Below are 6,000 nucleotides of genomic sequence, written 5' to 3' on the forward strand. Positions count from 1 at the left end.
GAAGTTGCCAGCTTGCCAGTTGCCAGCTTGCCAGTTGCCAGCTTAACAAGTTTACGATTAACTTATTATAAATTTCTTCTGTTAACCTTCACTTTCAGTATTTCTACTCTCTATAAATCATTTGATTATTATTAATGACTTTGATTCCATATATTCCAGTTTGATTCCATATAGTACGCCTGGGCAGAACCCGACGGTACAGAACTTTCGCCATGAGCTGAATTCGACTGAAAGTTATTTTCTAAAAACTTTTCCATTATTTTTTTCTTTTTCTGTTCTTTCCAGTACGCCATGGGCTTAACCCGACTGTACTCCTCTTTCGCCATGAGCCTTTGTAACTCGACTGAAAGATTTCTTATTTATCTCGCCATGGGCCTTACCCAGACTGTTCATTGCTTTTGCCGTGAGCTTGACTCGGCTAAAAGACTGTCCTATCCTAAATACGTCATTGGCCGAACCAGACTGTATTTGATTGTTTTTTTTTCTGTGAATCTGTACCGCTCAACTGTGAAAGAAAATACTGTTTCTGGTAGCACTGGCGCTCTCGAAATACTCACCAACACAAACACAAGAAAAAAAAAACAAACGATAAGCATTCTTCATGTAGGAAATTAAATTGCGCCCACCATATTTTGATATGCATATCATTTAATTTGTTGATTTTTGCCTTGCTTGTTCAAATTAACTGGCTAGGATCACCAATGCACAGTGGTGCAGAACATCAATCTAGCTGTACGAAATTAATAGCGCCCAGGGATGAAGAGGTAGACATTTGATGTCTTCAGCAACATTGTTCAGTTTTACAAGGAGCATATTCTAGTATTAAAGTTTTTGCCGAGGGGTCCACCGATAGTGAGATAAAAATGCTAACTTTTTTGTTTTTCAAATTAGGGCTTTGATGTCTTCGACAAAGTTGTTTATCTGATCAAAATACATAAGTTTGTTGAATATGTCAAAGTCCCATCACATCACCCTCAGGAGTTACAGTCAAAGTAAAAAAAATCTATTGAAAAAACAGTTTTTTGAAACTGACACGTTGTAGGTTGGATAAAATTGTTCGCTGTCTTTGAAACAAAGTTGTAACAAGCCACAATATACATTTGTCTCATACATTATGATGGGTTTAGAAGTTGCTGAAGCTCTATAGAAAGCATTTAGTGTATTTTATTGGCAATTTTGGAAGGCTCGTCCATCGAAAAGTGCACATTTTCGCAACACCCCCTTTTTTGTGATTATTTTTGATGATAAGCGGAACAATTTCCATTAAAAATTAGTGCGGAAATCGGTGGAACTAGTAGAGATTTGAATGATTGAAAATAGACATTTTATGAAAAAGTTACCTTTTTTACTTATAGAAAAAACCCGATTTAATACACTTAGCAGTGGATTTGAGCCTTTCTTACAGATTTAAAACATATTTGTTTTGCGTGTTCTAATCCATTACGGTAGAATGTTTACAAAAATCACTTTTGTAAACGATTTTTGTTTAATGAAGTTATCAAACGGAATAAACTATAGGGGATAAAAAAGGATTTCTGAGAAATTACACGATTTTTTGTTACAATCGATAAAAACCCAAAGATCAAGCATATATGAAGTAAGTTACTTTTCCAGAAATGCTATACATAATAAATGTTTGCTTCTATGGAAGAGAATGAGAAAGAAACTCAAAAATAAATCAACGAATATTTTATAACAAACAAACGCCTGCACGAATTCTCGCCTTCAATTTACCTACTTAGGAAGCGATGAATCGAAAAGCCGTAATGTAGAGCCCTCGTGTGTACATTGTTGTCTGAATACGATGCATAAACAAAATAATCTTACAAATTAGTAAATTTTTGACGAGCCCGTTTTCAATTGGAATATTTTCTTTAAAAATGGTGTAAAAATATCATTGTCATTTTTATTTGAATTTATTTTAAACTCGCATCTTTACTCTTAAATTGATAAGAAAGATATTTATTGTGTTTGTTCTTGCGTAAAAGTTATTTCCCAAAACTCATCCGGGATCGAATCAATTGAAACATTTCTTTTTTTCTTTTTAGGTGTTTCAGGTGTTTTAGTTGTTTTGCTGTCATCGAGAGAGCTTTTGGCAGCTCGGCTACGACGTTTCTTACGTTTGTTTACATCCTGTTTCCTTTGATCGTTTTCTGGCTCAGTCTGAGTTTTATTGTCGTCTATTTTTTCAAAAGACGGCTTGGCTTCAGTTACTGACTTTTTCAAATAACCACGTAGAGTGTTCATGTTGTACATACAGCTGAAAATAAAATTAATCTCTTGAAAAAGTTTGTTTACGAAAAAGGAATTGAATTGAACAACGCTTTAAACAAGGATGCCGTAAAATATTTGTTAAAGAAAATCGGAGAACATTGCAACATACTTTATGAACAGAGCTGCGAATGGTTAGTGTCAGACAACCAATATCAGTCGGCTTTGATACTGCCCGAATAGAAAAATATTGTGAAAAAATCATGAATTTCATTGTCACAATACCATGGATTTCATGGTTGACACTATGAACATCATCGTACATGAAACCATGAAAGTACTGGTAAATTTACCGTTTTCGACATTGAAATTCATGGTTCTGACCAAATTTACCATAAAAAAGGGGGTTGTTAAGCAACTTAACCATGAAAAAATGAACTTTTTTCCATACATCTGAAAAAACAAAACTATAAAGTTGACGGTTATTATAACTTCCAGTTTTTCTAATAGGAACTGTGAATAACATTGTTTTCGAATGAATTTTCATTGTTTCTAGGAAGATGAAAGTCAATGTAATAATGTATTCTAGATCATGAAATGCAAATCCGGTTTTCATTTTTATTTTTATTTCAAAAAAGTCAGTTTTGTTCATTTTTGTTAGTTATTTATTACTTTAAATATTTCACTTTAATTTATCACTGTCGTAAAATATTTAAATATAATAAAGTATATTTCCGGGCCGCTGATAGATTGAACCTAAACTGGGACGCAGATTTTATTTCGTTGACCTGGGCGGTTTGGGGCATTAAACTCGTATCGGACCTTTCGATGGCATCTTTCCGATCTGTCCAACCTTGTGGAAGGCCGTGGGTTTGACGTTGTTGAGAATCAAATGAAATTGACTGAAAATTATCAGTCTTATTTATTGATGATAATATCAATTATTAAAATTAAACACAACATTCGTTAAAACAACTTGGTTTCCCGCGTTTTTGAAAATTGCAAAAAATCTTCTTTACTAAGGATTTTTTGAAATAGATGTTCAAAGAATTCGATCATATTTCAGATTCTGATTGCTTTTTTAGTCATAATCATACCCAAAAATTACAGCCAAGATCTTGGCAGTGCCGTAGGGTAAAGCTGGGATGTCCAAGAGGAAAGTCCAAAATGATCTTTTATAATAAAACTTTTTAAACCTCAAAGGGGTCACCCAATCCTAAATTAGCCTTAGAAGGTGTTCTGGCAATTATGAAAAACGAAAAAAAAAAACCTAAGAGGCCAGGTGTCTCGAAGTCAGCCACTTTGATCCTAGCGCCTCAATGATTTGAACATAGTTCATAAGAAACAACTGGGAAGTCTTAATCAGAAATCGAATCAGGACCTCAAACCCATTTATCTTAACTTAATAACTCAACTAAAATCGAAAGAATTGAATCGAATTGTTGCATAATAAAAAGTTAATTTACGTACCTTATACGCACCAACAATCGTTAAGGCACCAACAATCGACTTTCCACGCACTGACACTTTTCTTTTTAAATCTATTTCACCGTTTTTTACAGGAATAGAATGTAGACAACTTTCAGCGCCAATTCGAAATGAAATAAATGGAGGCTGCCAGCCTGAAAAAGGGATGTATAGAATTGCTGTCAGTCGACCTGCCAGTCAGTTAACACAACACCTACACGCTCGAAATTCTTTAACCAATTATCGTTAAAAAGTAACCATTTTCACACCTTTCCACGTGAAGTGATTTTTTGACTTCTTCCATAGAAGTCATTTTTTGACTTCTCTTGAGAAGTGGAAATATGGTTACTTTTTAACCGTAAGAAATTATTGTGGAGAAGTTGAAAAACGGTTAATTTTGATCCATATCGCAGAATGGAAGAAAAGAGGTAATTTTTTTCTTTAAAATACTTGAATTGGGATGTTTTCTACTGAAAAAAGAAAAAAAGATGCGGGTTTAAGAGCAGCTTATTTATTTTTCTTCAAACTGCCGGCTCAACATTACCAGGTCCTCGCGAACCTTTTACTGGCGTTGCTTCCACGAAGATCAGGCATATTTACAGCCTGGGATGCCAATCATTAAAAACTTAAGGCTGGTAGCAAGTGCTTGTTCGGGATTCATTGACAAAAATGCCTGTATGTTACGAGCTACCTCCTACAGGACCTTATGAATGTGTTCATTCATAATGTGGTCGAAGAAGGTCAGATTAACGATGGCGTCAGAGAGATACCTGTTGAAGAAAAAGGTTGAAAATGATTAAAACATCTACTGTAACGCAAGCAAAATTCCAAACCTGTGCTTAAGCTCGTTAATATTGGACATGTTGGCTGCAATCTGCTGAATCAGTGACAGCAGCACCCGTTGTCCTAGAGCACATGGATTAAACACCTAGTTGTAATCGGCGTGCTTTATTGTGAACTCCACTATTTTAAATCGTTGGACTGAAGAGCTATAACGAATGCATCGTTTATGCGCTCCGTGGCTAGCAGTTGCCGGATATGTGTTCGGGATGATCCAAAATAGCGGGCGCTGGGGTTTTTGCTTACGACCGCACCGCTGACAATACTGAGTCCTCTAGAGAAGAGGCTTGGGCCTCCAAAGCCTTCTCGATTGCCGCCCTTACGTTTTCCCAAATCATTTTAAGCTAATTGCCTTGGAAATCTTCAAAATCATTGCTTAGATCTTTACGCAAGGCTGCAACATTGGCGGGTTGGAATAGATCATTGACAGTTAAGTTCTGCCGCAGCTTTTTGAACGGTTCTTTTAGTGCGGTTTCAACTCTTCGTTCACTTTTCTGCATGATATAAACGTTTCCGTTTTGTCGAGGTCTGCAAGATGAAAATATAACAGTAAGAATCATGTATTTCAAAAGGATTACTTTGAACATTACATTCTTTTAACCATGCCGAAAATTCTTTATTGAGCTGCCAAAACAGTTCTTGTGAGTATCGCTCATAATTCGGTAAAATGATGTTTCGTAACGCTTCATGGAATGATGTTTCCATTGCTTTTCGAACACTCTTATAGATAGAATTACCGATAGCATCAATAGTTACCTAAAAATAAAAATAAAACAAATGACTCAATGTTCATACAATTTGCAATATTTTCACACCTTCAACAGAAATTGAAGACCAAAGCGGTGATTTCAATTGAAAAAAGAAAACAATAATACTCACCTGATTACGCATAGTTTTTTGTACACCCTCTACACCTACACCATGGAATTTTTGCAGCAACTGTTGTTCGATCGACATCGTAAATTGAAGTATTATTTTGCAAGTCTTCTCCAGATGAGTATTCAGGCTAGTCCCTATTCGGTTGACAAGCTGGTGCGTCAATCTCGGTTCTGAAATGTTTGCTGTACATAGTTTCGATTTTCTCACTATGAATATTGAACAAAGTGCGCTTCTCCGAACTGGTCTGCTCGATGACGTTGGATTCGATTTCCCGTAGAGTAGCATTGAGTAACTTCGAATTATCTGTTTTTTTTTGTGTAGATCAGACACCTGCGAACGCAGTTCAGTTATTTTTGTCGAGTAATTCTACTACGTCTAACCGCCGATTCATTTTTTGAGCTAGTTCGTCCATCTGTTTGTTCGATTGTACAGCAGCAATGCTGGGAAGCATGGAAGGCTGTGGAAGATCTTTCAACGGAGGAAGCGGCACTCCGGGAACCTTCGGCCATTCAATGGTTTTACTGCTAAGAGATTCAGTAATTGCAAGAGATTTTTCGGAGATGGAGTTGCCTTTTACGTTTATAGGATTTATATCAGGCAACT

At 35.9% G+C, this 6,000-nt stretch overlaps 1 long non-coding RNA gene across 1 annotated transcript; it reads right to left on the reverse strand.

Annotated features, from left to right (window-relative positions):
• Positions 1-4,211: 4,211 nt before the first annotated feature.
• Positions 4,212-5,983, reverse strand: LOC129759324 (uncharacterized). The gene is made up of 4 exons (XR_008740159.1): positions 5,398-5,983; positions 5,109-5,274; positions 4,512-5,046; positions 4,212-4,448 (listed from the first exon to the last, which is right to left on the reverse strand). It is a non-coding gene; the product is annotated as an uncharacterized LOC129759324 (long non-coding RNA).
• Positions 5,984-6,000: the final 17 nt, after the last annotated feature.

The sequence above is a fragment of the Uranotaenia lowii genome, unplaced genomic scaffold (assembly GCF_029784155.1).
Source record: "Uranotaenia lowii strain MFRU-FL unplaced genomic scaffold, ASM2978415v1 HiC_scaffold_1397, whole genome shotgun sequence".
In the NCBI taxonomy this organism is placed as follows: Eukaryota; Metazoa; Arthropoda; class Insecta; order Diptera; family Culicidae; genus Uranotaenia; species Uranotaenia lowii.